The sequence below is a fragment of the Mauremys reevesii genome, linkage group 8 (assembly GCF_016161935.1).
Source record: "Mauremys reevesii isolate NIE-2019 linkage group 8, ASM1616193v1, whole genome shotgun sequence".
NCBI classification, from domain to species: Eukaryota; Metazoa; Chordata; order Testudines; family Geoemydidae; genus Mauremys; species Mauremys reevesii.
The window spans coordinates 1,246,889-1,260,766 of record NC_052630.1 but is presented as its reverse complement, the minus strand read 5'-3'; the positions used below and the strand labels follow the sequence as shown (position 1 = coordinate 1,260,766).

General features: G+C 48.3%; 1 protein-coding gene across 7 annotated transcripts in view; it reads right to left on the bottom strand.

Moving 5' to 3' along the window:
- The window catches only part of UIMC1 (ubiquitin interaction motif containing 1), a 64,747-nt gene that overhangs the window by 50,104 nt on the left and 765 nt on the right, over positions 1-13,878 (bottom strand). The window contains exon 2 of one of the 7 annotated variants that reach the window (XM_039484453.1): positions 11,337-11,469. The exons of 5 other annotated variants lie outside the window; for them this stretch is intronic. The gene's annotated coding sequence lies outside the window, so the exon portion shown is untranslated. Of the gene's footprint in view, positions 1-11,336; positions 11,470-12,875; positions 12,899-13,878 lie in introns of those variants that run through there. One more of the 7 variants, XM_039484454.1, reaches the window with a different exon arrangement.

Sequence of the window (13,878 nt, the reverse complement as noted above, 5' to 3'; positions counted from 1 at the left end):
TAGGAAGGAGTACGGCAGAAAGTAATCGGGGGGGTCATAGTGGATCACAAGCTAAATATGAGTCAACACGCTGTTGCAAAAGAAGTGAATATCATACTGGGATGTATTAGCAGGAGTGTTGTAAGCAAGACACGAGAATGAATTCTTCCGCTCTACTCCACGCTGATTAGGCCTCAACTGGAGTGTTGTGTCCAGTTCCACGTGCCACATTTCAGGAACCATGTGAACAAATTGGAGAAAGTGCAGAGAAGAGCAACAAAAATGATCAAATGTCTAAAAAACATGACCTCTGAGGAAAGACTGAACAATTTTGCTTTGTTTAGTCAGGAGAAGAGAAGATTGAGAGGAGACATGATAACAGTTTTCAAGCACATAAAAGGTTGTTACTATACAAGGAGGGAGAAGAATTTTTCTCCTTAACCTCTGAGGATAGGACAAGAAGCAATGGGCTTAAATTGCAACAAAGGAGGTTCAGGTTGGAGATTAGGAAAAACTTCCTAACTGTCAGGGTGGTTAAGCACTGGAATAAATTGCCTAGGGAGGTGGTGGAATCTCCATCACTGGAGATATTTAAGAGCAGGTTAGACAAACACCTGTCAGGAATGGTCATGAGTGCAGGCGACTGGACTAGATGACCTCTGTGACGGGTTCGGTCAGAGAGACCTCGTTGGGACTGTCACCTGATGTGCTGAGACTACCTCTGAGCCCGTTTTATCTGCCAGTTTGGGCCTGCAGAACCCTGCCTTGTTGAGCCAGACATGCCAGTCTGCTCCAACATAGACCCAGGGTCTGAACCACGCGCCCCAAAGCTACAGACTTAACTGAAAACAGTTTAAGAAGTGCCCCTGTCTCTAGCACCCAGCTCCCAATGGGGTCCAAATCCCAAATGAATCTGCTTTACTCTGTATAAAGCTTATACAGGGTAAACTCATCAATTGTCTGCCCTCTATAACACTGATAGAGAGAGATGCACAGCTGTTTGCTCCCCAGGTATTAATTACTACTCTGGGTTAATTAATAAGCAAAAAGTGATTTTATTAAGTATAAAAAGTAGGATTTCAGTGGTTCCAATTAATAACAGACAGAACAAAGCAAGTCACCACATAAAATAAAGCAAAACATGCTAGTCTAAGCCTAATACGTTAAGAAACTGATTACAGATGAAATCTCACCCTCAGAGATGTTCCAATAAGCTTCTGTGTCAGACTAGACTCCTTCCTAGTCTGGGCCCAATCCCATCCCCAGTACAATCCCTGTTAGCTTCAGCTCAGGTGGTAACTAGGGGATTTCTCATGAGTGGACCCTCCTTTGTTCCGTTCCACCCCCTTTTAAAGCTTTAGCCCAAGGCAGGAATCTTTTGTCTCTCTGGGTCCCCACCCCTCCTGCTAAATGGAAAAGCACCAGGTTTAAGGTGGATTCCAGTAGCAGGTGACACGGGCACGTGTCCTGTTTGACCCCAAGCCTTCATTCTTCCCGGCCTGACTCACAGGAAGGCTTGCAAGTGAACAGAGCCATCTACAGTCAATTGTCCTGGTTAATGGGAGCCATCAAGATTCCAAACCACCATTCATGGCCCACACTTTGCATCATTACAACAGGACCTCAGAGTTATAGCTCCTATTTCTAGTTTCAGATACAAGAATGATACTGTGACGAACTGGGAATGTTCTTAATGTTTCCTCTGAATACTGTGTTGGTGCCTCAGTTTCCCCTCTGCAGTTCTTAAGTATCCAGGTGGTGGGATCAGGGTGTGTGGTTGCTGCAGAGCAAAGGGCCAGTGCACCTAAATGTCTGACACTCTGTCTCCTAGCAACTGATGGCCTGGGCCCCTCCTCTGCAAAGGTGCCGGCTGAAGGTGTTGGAGACAGAGAGCTCAGGTGACCTCCTGGCCCGGGACAGAGACAAAGCCCAGAGAAGGAGGGGCTGGAGGGGGTTCAGTTTGAAGCTGGCTGGAAAATAGAGAGGGACGTCCCGATGGGGTTTGGGCTTCCCAACGGGGCGGTGGCCTCCCTGGGGGCCCCAGATGGACCTAACTAAAGGGGGTCCTGCTGTCTGTACCTGCAAGGCTGTCTTGGACTGTGCTGCTGTCGTCCAAATAAACCTTCTGCTTTACTGGCTGGCTGAGAGTCCTGGTGAATTGCAGGAAGCCGGGGGTGCAGGGCCTGGTCTCCCCCACACTCCGTGACAGATACAGTCATACAAATAGGATGACCACACTCAGCAGATTATAAGCTTTGTAATGATACCTTACAAGAGACCTTTTGCATGAAGCATATTCCAGTTACATTACATTCACACTCATTAGCATATTTTCATAAAATCATATGGAGTGCGACGTTCCAACCTCTCAAAGTCTCTTCCAGGCCTATGATTCTATGATAAAGAGGCTCATAGACCAGGCCATGGATGCACAGACAGGTTACATTGCAAGCCCACAGTCACCATGCAAGACTAGAACCCCCAGGCTCCCACGACTCCTAGCCCAGGACCTTATCCACTGGTCCACTGCCTCTCTTAAAATGGTTGAAATCTATTGAATCTACTGGCTTCGGCCTAATATGGAAACCCAAGAAAATATACAGCCATGACCCTCGGCTATTTCCCCCATTACCCAATACAGAACAGAACATTCCCTCTCAAACACCGAGGAGTTGAAGCATGCAGTGGCTTCAATAGAAGTGAAGGACAGGACCATGCTCAGAACTCGTGCTGACTGAAGAACAAGAGTGTAGCACATTGCTCCATCCGCATGCAGGCCTGGTCTCTGCTACAAAGTTAGGTTGACCCAAGTCAAATTGTGTCGACCTAGTTGTACATGTTTCTACACCAAAATTTCTCTCCTGCCGACACAAGCACCCTGTTACAGCGACGCAATACCACCCCACTCCTGAGCAATGCAGAGCCACGGCTGACCTATTTAGGTTGACAAAGTGCTAGTACAGACCCTGCATTAGTTGTGTCAACCATAACAGTCTTCCAGCAGCTGTCCCACAGTGCCCCTGTCCCCACAACAGTGGCCATTCTTGTCATGGTTTTGAACTCCACTGCCCAGGGCTCACAGAAACTGGAAGCTCACCTTTCCCTTTACAAACCTCCATGTGCTTTTTAAATACTGTCTCCTGATTGCCCACCTTGACGAGCACACCTACCACCTCACCTTTGTTGTATGCAGGCACCCACGCCAGCTCCATGCATAAAGACAAGTACTAGACCCACTCCTGTCTTGAGCAGGCTAGAAGTCTTGGATCTTCTTGGCCTGTGGGGAAAGACGCTCTGCCCGCACAGCTACACACCAGCCATAGAAATATAGACATCTACGGGCAGGTTGCACAGGGGATGCAGAGACTGGGGCACGACAGGGATGAGCAGCAGTGCCATGGGAAAGCAAAGGAACTTTGCCAGGCATACTAGGAGGTGATGGAGGCCAACAATTAATCTGGTGCTTCCACAATGAACCGCATGCCAGATCTGGCAGGTTCCTCCCTAGGATCCTGCCTTTGACTGTGGACACTTCACAGGATCCCAAGGCAGAGACCCATACTGTGAACAGCAAAAGGAAGGTGGGGAGAGGAAGAAGATACACCAGATGACTCAAACCACATGGCGACCCAGGAGCTATTTGAAATGCTACTGGAGTCGAGCCATTTCCGCCAGACAAGTGCAGATGAGCCGGCTGATTAAGGGTCAGGGAACCCGAATACGTGCATTATTCCATATAAGCATTTTTCATTTTTTCATTGCCCAAAACTTTATCTTCCTCCTTTCCTCCCCCACCGCACTTCTCCCCCATGTAAAATGGCGCCCATCCCATCCGCAAGTTTAGAGACCAAAGGCTTTGACTTTTGATAGCTTCCTTTACTTGTATAATGTTAGAAAACTAAACATTAGAGAATAACGTTACAGAACAATTAGTCCTGGTATGCAACCTACACTTAAATCAGCCTCTGTACCAGGTGATTGGAGAATAGCTAATGTAACTCAGATTTTTTTAAAGGATCCAGAGGCAATTCTAACAATTTCAGACCGGGAAGCCTAACTTCAGTACCAGGCAAATTGGTTGAAACTATAGTAAAGAACAGAATTATCAGAAACATGGATTAAGATGATGTGTTGGTGTTGGGGAAGAATCAACATGGTTTTTGAAAAGCTAAATCACGCCTCACCAACATATTAAAATTCTTTGAAGGGGTCAACAACATGTGGATGGGGTGAAGCAGTGGATATAGTGTACTTGGACTGTCAGAAAGCCTTTGACAAGGTCCCTCACCAAAGATTCTTAAACAATGTACACAGTCACGGGAGAATAGGGAAGGTCCACTCATGGATCAGTAACTGGTTAAAAGATAGGAACCAAAAGGTAGAAATAAATGGTCAGTTTCCCAATGGAGAGAGGTAAATAGGGTCCCACAAGTGCTGTTCAACACATTCATAAATGATCTGGAAAAAGGGGTAAACAATGAGATGAGAAAGTCTGCAGATGATACAAAATTACCCAAGATAGTTAAGTTCAAAACTGACAGAAGAGTTACAAACGGATCTCACAAAACTGGGTGACTGGGCAATAAAATTGCAATTGAAATTCAATGTTGATCAAGGAAAACAAAATCCCAAAGATGCATACAAAATGATGGGGTCTAAATTAGCTATTAGCGCTTAAGAAAGATCTTAGAATCATTGTGGATACATCCGTTCAATGTGCCGTGGCAGCCAAAAAACCCAAAAACCTAACAGCATGTTGGGAATCATTAGGAAAGAGATAGAAAATATATTAAGGCCACTGTGTAAATCCATGGTGCACCCACAGCTTGAATATTGCATGCAGTTCTCACCACCCCATCTCAGGACGACCAGCGATGGATCACTCTGTAAATAGCTCTATTCTGTTCATTCCCTCTGAAACATCTGGCACTGGCCACTTTTGGAAGACAGGATACTGGGCTAGATGAACCATAGGTCTGCCCAATGTGGCAATTCTTATGCTCTTATAAAGTATCATGGTAGTCCAAATGCACAATACACATCCGATCTGTTCCTGCACTTAGCCTGAGGTAGAACAAACACAGACGTAGAGGTGGCGTCCGCTTTTCAGTTATTCGGTTTGTTGGGCTAAGCAGGAGGCCCTGGGTAGTACTTTATCTGTCTGAATAGGGATCGTCTCTTATGTTCTTGAACACTCTCAAGGAAACGTTTTTGGAGATGCTCTACAAACCTCTCCTGAACATCCCTAGAGACAACAGCTTGTTTCTTTTCCCAGAATAGGAGCCTTTCCCATGCCATTCCGCAATGACTTCCGCTGGCACCGTGGCAGGGAATAGGCTACAAGCATAAGGGCCCAGGCAGCTTCGGGATGCCAACAGCAGCTGGGGTCTATGTGCCTTTGTCACCCTCAGGCACGAGATATCAGCCAGAATCACCACTGCCTGTGAAAACAATGGCAATACTCACCGCGCTGCCCCGATATTCCTGCCCAGAGGCACCCAGCATTTAGACCTTCCACCCCTTAAAACATCCCCCCCTCCTCCCTGCTAGGCTAGGCCGTATTCATCATGGCCTGAGCTGCACAGCTGTGCTACAAAGGCGCTCCAAAGGGAGTTAGCATTTCTGATGACAGGTGTTCATGGGAATAATGTGAGGGAGTCTTGAGACTTCCCGGTGTACCTATAAGTCTAATGATGTGGCTGTCTCGTCTAATCAGCAGCCTGTGGTGCGGTGGCCTTGAGGGGCCCTCTCCATGCCCACTGAACACCTGCCTCTGATCATGAAGACAAAGAGGACAACTAGGGAGGATATGTTTGGCGAGATCCTCCAGTCCTCTCTGGCCTCGGATTGTGAACACTGGGCTTAGAAGGGCCATATGAGCATGAGCATAGAACAGGACTGAGAATGGAGACAGTGGTCGCTACAGGAGAGGGAAAACAACTGAGAATTGCATCAGGAAATGCACCAGGACATCATGGGTTTGCTCAGGCAACAAACTAATGACCTACATGCAACATCAGAGTTTGTTGTCTGAGCATTATTGACCTACATGCCCAAAGATGCTGGGACTCAGCAGCCTTTCCAGGGCTTAGAGAACCCCATGGTCAGTGCTCCCGACGCTCCTCGATAGGTGTAGGGAGGCAACTTGAGGTGCATCCTTAACCCTATCACTCCATTCCAGACAACACGGAGAACCATAGTTACACATCCACCGACCTGTCAAACCCACACATCAGCCACAATGCACTACATCGCCAAAGATTTTACAGACCTGAACATACATTATCACTGTTTACTTGCAGCTTTTTGAAAAGTCCTGTGTTCTTAAAGATGCTTCCCTGACCAGCCCACGCTGATATCAGTGATGCATCCCCAGTGATCAACAGTGCTTGCATAACCATGGAAAAGTATCTCTTTCTGTTTATGCACTCAGTGGCAAGGTGGGGTCCCAGAATAGGATGTGTGTGCCACCTATCACCCCACTGTAGTTCAAGAACCCTATTGCTGCAAATCTATGCACTATTTCTGCACATTACCAAGACTAACAGTCCTGTGTCGCAGGATATACTTAATGGCCTTACACACTTGGAAAAAAATGGCCCCCACTGTAGATTTTCCAATTTTAAACTGATTGGCCACTGACCAATAGCAGTCCGGCATTGCAAGCTTCCAGAGCATGATAGCCACTCGCTTCACCACAGTCATTGCAGCTGATTTTGGCCTCCCCTGTGCTGGAGATCTGAGGCGAGCTCAGCACACAGATTCAGGAATGTGGCCATTCGCATCCACATGTTCTGCAAGCACTATTCATCATCCCAAACCTGCATTACAATTCAATCCCACCAATCAGTGCTTGTTTCTCAGGCCCAGAAGCCGACATCCACTGGGTGGAGTTGCTCCATGAATGTCAGAAACAACCTGGAATTTCTACTTGTTGTGTCCATCACCATGCAGTTATGACACTGGAATAGCCCTGCAGCTTCCTCACTGCATGCTCAGTTATAGTGGTACTACTTAGGTTCTGCAAATACAGGAGAGCCGTGCATCCTGTATTAGCAATAGTCATTAGAACGACACTGACCTCTGCAGGGTGCATGCTTCTGCCAGAAATATGGTGCACACTGAAAAGCGATGTGTGGGACTGTCTGAGATTTTTAAAACGGTGTGAAAATTATAGGATGGAGCAGGCATCATGGAATGGAGAAATGCATGGTGGGAACTTGACTCCTTGTTCCCAGAAATCCCTGGGAAAATCATTAGTATTCCACAAAGCCCTCAGAAATGTCCCACATGGCACTGTGTCAGACAGTGGCACGGGTCACGTTGGGACACCTACCCCTGGGGCACCACGTTTTATACTGACGCAACCACTCATGGTGAATATGCACCATGCCGAAGCAAGCAACCAAGTATGCACACACCTCAGCAATATACAAAAGTCGCCAACTGTAGACTGCCATCATTTGCATCGACCAAACCTTGTAGCGTAGCCATGGGCTTAGACTCAGTGAGAGAAGACTGGGAAGCAGGAATAAACAACTTCCCATCCACTCCTCCTGCAGCCTTGTGCAAGTCACTTAGTATATTTCCCTCGCTTACCCCCATCTGTAAATCTGGGATGACAGTCCTTGGTGTGAGGACTAATTGATAATGAATTTTATAGAGGTCTATAAAATCATGAGTGATGTTGAGAAAGTGGATAAGGAAAAGTTATTTACTTATTCCCATAATACAAGAACTAGGGGTCACCAAATGAAATTAATAGGCAGCAGGTTTAAAACAAATAAAAGGAAGCTCTTCTTCACGCAGCGCACAGTCAACTTGTGGAACTCCTTACCTGAGGAGGTTGTGAAGGCTAGGACTATAACAATGTTTAAAAGGGGACTGGATAAATTCATGGTGGCCAAGTCCATAAATGGCTATTAGCCAGGATGGGTAAGAATGGTGTCCCTAGCCTCTGTTCGTCAGAGGATGGAGATGGATGGCAGGAGAGAGATCACTGATCATTGCCTGTTAGGTTCACTCCCTCAGGGGCACCTGGCATTGGCCACTGTTGGTAGACAGATACTGGGCTAGATGGACCTTTGGTCTGACCCGGTACGGCCTTTCTTATGTTCTTAAGGGCAATAAGGAGGAGTTTTAAAGCACATTAGGAAGAAAAACAATTCTAACAGTGATGTTGGTCCATGACTACATGGAAAAGGTGGAATTATCAATAATAATGCAGAAAAGGCAGAGCATTCAATAAACATTTCTGTTCTGTGTTTGGGGACAAGAGAGATGATGTGGTAATCGCATGTGAGAACGATGAAATACTTTCCATTCCAACAGTATTTCAGGAGGATGTTAAACAGGAACTACAACAATCAGACATTTTTAAAACAGCAAGTCCAGATAACTTGCACCCAAGTGTTTCAAAAGTGCTGGGTGAGGAGCTGGTGGACCATTAATGTTGATTTTCAGTAAGTCTTGGAATCCTGGGGAAATTCCAGAAGACTGGAAGCTAACGTTGTGCCAATATTTAAAAAGGGTAAATGGGAGGACCTGGCTTGTCAGTCTGATATTGATCTGGGGCAATATAATGGAGCAGCTGATATGGCACTCGATTAATAAAGAATTAAAGGAGGGTAATATAATTAATGTCAATAACATGGGTCTATGGAAAATAGATCCTGTCTGTCTAACTCAATATCTTTTTTGATGAGATTACAAGTTTGGTTGATAAAGGTAACAATGTTGATCCTTAGACTTCTGAATGGTGTTTGACTTGGTACCACATAACAGTTTGATTAAAAAACTGGAACAATATAAATCAACATGGCCCACCTTACATGGATTGAAAGCTGGCTAACTGAGAGGTCTCAAAATGTAACTAGAAATGGGGAAACATTAGCAAGCAGTGTGTTTCTAGTGGGGTCTTGCAGGGACCTGTTCCTATTTAACATTTTTATCAAGGACCTGCAAGAAAACATAAAATCATCACTGATAAAGTTTGCACATGACACACAAATTGAGGAAATGGGAAATAAGGAAGAGGACAGGTCACTGATACAGAATGCTCTGGATCCCTGGGTGAGCTGGGTACAAGTAAAAAATATGTTTTAATACTGCTAAATGTACACGTGTACACCTAGGACCAAACAACATCGGCCACTGTCACACGATGGAGGACTCTACCCCGGGAAGCAGTGACTCAGAAACAGATTTGGGGATTGTGGTGAATAATCAGCTGAATGTGCGGTACCTGTGCAACCCGGTGGCTGAAAAGGCTAATACAATCCTTGGATGCATAAACAGGGGATCTCGAGTAGGAGCAGAAAAGTGATTTTCCCTCTGTTTTTGGCACGGGTGCTACCGCTGTTGGAACCCTGTGCCCAGTTCTGGTGCCTACGGTTCAAGGAGGTTGATAAATTGGAGACGGTTTAGAGAAGTGCCATGAAAGTGATTAAAGAATTAGAAAACCTGCCCTACAGTATTTGACAATGGGCTCTTCAAACTGGCACAGAAAGCTATAACATGACCCAATGGCTGGAGGGGGAAGCTACATAAATTCATATTAGAAATAAAGTGTAAATTTTTACCAGGGAGGGTAATTAACCATTGGAACAGTTTACCCAGGGTCGTGGTGGCTTCTCCATCACTAACAATTTTTAAATCAAGATTGGATGTTTTCCCAAAATATTTGCTCTAGAATTCTTCGGGAGCAGTTCCAGAGCCTGTGTTATACGGGAGAAGGTCACACTAAAGAAAAGAAGACTGAGAGGGGTGACATGAGTGTTAACAGTTTTCAAGTGCATAAAAGTTTGTCACAAGAGGAGGGAGGTAAATTGTTCTTCTTAACCTCTGAGGGCAGGACAAGAAGCAATGGGCTGAAATTGCAGCAAGGACGGTTTGGGTTGGACATTAGGAAAAACTTCCTAACTGTCAGGGTGGTTAAGCACTGGAATAAACTGCCCAGGGAGGTTGTGGAATCTCCATCACTGGAGAATTCTGAGAGCAGTTCAGACAAACACCTGTCAAGGATGGTCTAGATCAGTGTTTTTCAAAGTTCGGGTCATGACCCAGTACTGGATTGTGGCATGCATGGCATTGGGTTGCCTTGCTCAGCACCCAGGGACCCTAGTGGCTCTGGTCAGCACCACCATCTGGGACGTTAGAAGTCCTGTCAGCAGTGCTGCCCAGCAAAGGCAGGCTAGTGCCTACCTGTTCCGACACCGCACTGCGCCCTGGAAGTGGCCAGCATCAGGTCCGGCTTCCAGGCAGGGGGGCCACGGAGCTCCACATGCTGCCCCCACCCCGAACACCAGCTCTGTACTCCCATTAGCCGGGAACCAGCCAATGGGAGCTGGAGGGGGTCGGTGCCTGCAGGCGAAAGCCACATGGAGCCAATTGCGCGCCTCCACCTGGGAGCCAGACCTGCTGCTGGATGCTTCTGGGGTGCAGCGTGGTCCACAGTGCCAGGACAGGTGGGAAGCCTGCCTCTGTATCCTGGCTGTGCCACTGACCGGGAGCCACCGGAGGTAAGCCTGTGCCCCAATCCCACACCCCAGTCCCCTGCCCCAACCCTGAGCCCCACCAAAACCCAGAACCCCTTCCTGCATCCCAAACCCCTCATCCCCAGCTCCGTTGGGTTGTGGGCATCAACCATTTTCTTCAACTGGGTCCCCAGAAAAAAAGTTTGAAAACTACTGGTCTAGACTAGGGGGTCTCACAACAAAATTTTTGGTGGCCTCAGAGTGTGGCCACCAACTCTTGCTGGTGGTCGTGCTGACAGTTTTTCCTAAAATATTTGATTAACTTTAGGAAGAACAAATAAATATGTGCATATACATGTCCAAATCACTAATTTATTTAGGTAGGGTTTTTTCAGACTCAGTAAAAACTAATTTACAGTTGTCTCTGTTCTTTACGGGACCTAAACAGAATAAAAACAGAAATAAGGCGCTTTGCATGTTCTTGTCTTTTTGTTGTTGTTTCTTTTGCTTTTTTGGTTGCACTTTTTTTTCTTCTACGACTTGCTAGCTGGAAAGCCTTCTGCTGTGAAAAGTGCTAGCTGTATGTTTGTTAAGATCACTTTTCACAGCAGCTTTACTCAGCCGCAAGCCCTGGATGGGGAGGTGGGCAGAGAGGTGGTGAGCCTGTCACCATGTGGATGGAGCCTGAAGCCCTGTGGCCAAAGCCTCCCTCCCCTACCCCCGGCAAAGTGAGGGATTCACCAGCTGCCTGCACCTCCAGTGTCTGTGTGGCCCTGGGAGAGGGGACACTGCGCCCACCCCTGCCCCCAAGCCCAGGAGACTGTGGCTGCAAGGAAAGGCCCTGGTGGCTGCATTTGAGAGACACTGGGAGACAATACTTACTCCTGCCCTGAGTGCAGGGGACCGGACCTGATGGCCTCTCGAGGTCCCTTCCACTCCTACAAGTCTATGGTTCTTGAAACGATGGCAATGGTCCCTCCTGGCCTTGCCATCTGTGAATAAGGTTTGGGAAGCCCTTCGAAGATGAAAAGTGCTGTATCAATTGTATGCATTGATTTTAAAAGTGACTGCAACTGTCAAGGCACAATCAATAAATTCCTGTTTGTCTGGTACTGCAAAATAAAACAGGGCTCCCACCAAGACCCTGCAGCGTGTGGAAGGGCGTTAGCTCTTGAAAGACAAAACTGTCCTGCTCCAGCTGAGCTACATTTGGACATGGCTGGAGATTCCTTCTTATCCTTTCCCTTTGTTCTGCTCTTCGGTTCCCTCCCCTGCACCAGACACACACCTCCTGGATGCAGGCAACTGCCCTCTGCCAGAACTTCTGAGATTCCATTATAGCGGGGGAGGAGCCTTATCAGAGGAAAACTGTGCACAGACCAAGCCCTTTGGGATGATGGACAGAAGCAGCACCAAACAGACCTTTGGTCACTGCTGTCTGAGTCCTTCCAGCTGTGTAATAGCCCCGTGTTTGGGGAATCCGATTGTAAACCTCGATTTACCAGGAAAACAAGGCAAACATAAATGAGTAAAAGCATCCCCATCCCTAATTCCCATCCGATTGTGCAATGCACCTTCTGCGTGCAGCACCCCATTTGAAAAGGGATCACTTAGACGCACCAGTTGGCGGTCCGATGATTTACTTAACCCTGACATTCTCCAAAAGAGATGCACAGAGCTCTGCACACACAACTCCCACCGCAGAAGGGGCTGAGAAGGCAGAGAGAGCGTCTGTACAAGATACACTAAGTGAACAAGGCAAAAAAGGAAGGATTTATCAGCCATCTTTCAGAGGGGACAACTGCCGGTAACTGAGGCGATGCTATTTGCTTTCACAGCAATGACACAGCTAAAGAATGAATTACTTCCTACAACTTGTGCAAACTGCCTCGCATCTCGCTTTCCAGTCACCCACTTGTTTCTCTTTGGATACGAAGCACATCTCCTTCCAAACATTCAACAGCAAGAGTGACCCAGTAATGAGACAACTCCCACATGCGTCTCTCCACCCACACCATTTGTAGGGGTACCCTTGAAGATCCTCCACTGGTGATTATTTGTCACTTTCTCTCTCCCCAGCTATCATTTTGATGAATCAGAAAACAATTACTAACAGGATCATCAAAATCTTGACACTGCAGCTACAGACCTGCCAAGTTGTGGCAGCTTAAAAATGCTTGAAAAATGAGGCCAAAAATGAATGACTCTCCTCCACAGGTAAGTTTCGGAGAGGTCTGAGACAGGGGCTGCTGCTTTGTAAACCGCTCCCTCCCCTCAAGAATGATACAGGCCCGCTCACAATCAGCACCATGGACTATCCACCACACTAGGCCCTTCCCTAGCCCCTTGGGCCTGGCCGGGACCTCCCACCTCCCTGCAGCCTGGAGAGCCTGGCCCTACAGACAGGAATTACTGCTTCACCGCGGGATGCTGAGTCCCAGGGAGAGGCCTCGTTCCTGAGGTGCTGAGCACACACCAACCAGTTCCACTAATGCCAATGAGAGCGGCCCACGGCTCCGGGAGATCTGGCCAAAGAGGGGGAGGAACGGAGCACCCAGCGAGGGGGGGGGAGCCAGGCCTGGAGGGGGAGGAACGGAGCACCCAACGGGGGGGGGACAGGCCTGGAGGGGGAGGAACGGAGCACCCAACGGGGGGGGGCAGGCCTGGAGGGGGGGAGGGACGGGGACACCCAGCAGGAGGGCCAGCATCGCCCCACGTTGCACAGCAGATCAGTCACAGAGGCAGGACTAGAACCCAGGAGCCCGGAGTCCCAGGCGTGCAATTCACCCACTAGACAGCACTTCTCTAAGGTCCTGATCCTGCCAGGAGCTCTCTGCGGGGAGGAGCCGGTGCTCTGGTAGAGACTTGCTGACCCAGGCTCTCCTGCAGGACAGGGGCCTAAGCGTTCCCATAAAACCAGCCACGGCTTTCAGAGGGCTGGGCTGGGCTGGGGGTATTGGCCAAGGCTGGCCCTGAGCCCAGTTAACCCCTAAGAGCGCCACCCCTGGACAGGGTCTGACAGTCTCCTGCCCCTGGTAATGTGGTTTGGGCAGGGCCGGCTCCAGGCACCAGCACAGCAAGCAGGTGCTTGGGGCAGCACGTCTGGCTCTTCCGCGGCAATTCAGTGGCGGGCCCCTCAGTCCCTCTCGGAGGGAAGGACCTGCCACCGAATTGCCGCCGAAGAATGAAGCCGTGGCAGTAGAGCTGCCGCCAAAGTGCCGATTGCGGCTTTTCTTTTTTTTTTTGCCGCTTGGGGTGGCAAAAATGCTGGAGCCAGCCCTGGGTTTGGGGCAGGGACCTCGGGGAGGGGAATCAGTCCTGGAGGGACTGGGAACCCAGCAGGGGAAGGATGGGGGCACCCGGGAGGAGATCAGGCCTGGAGAGGGAGGGACAGGGGCACCCAGCAGGGGGGCAGGGCAGGGAG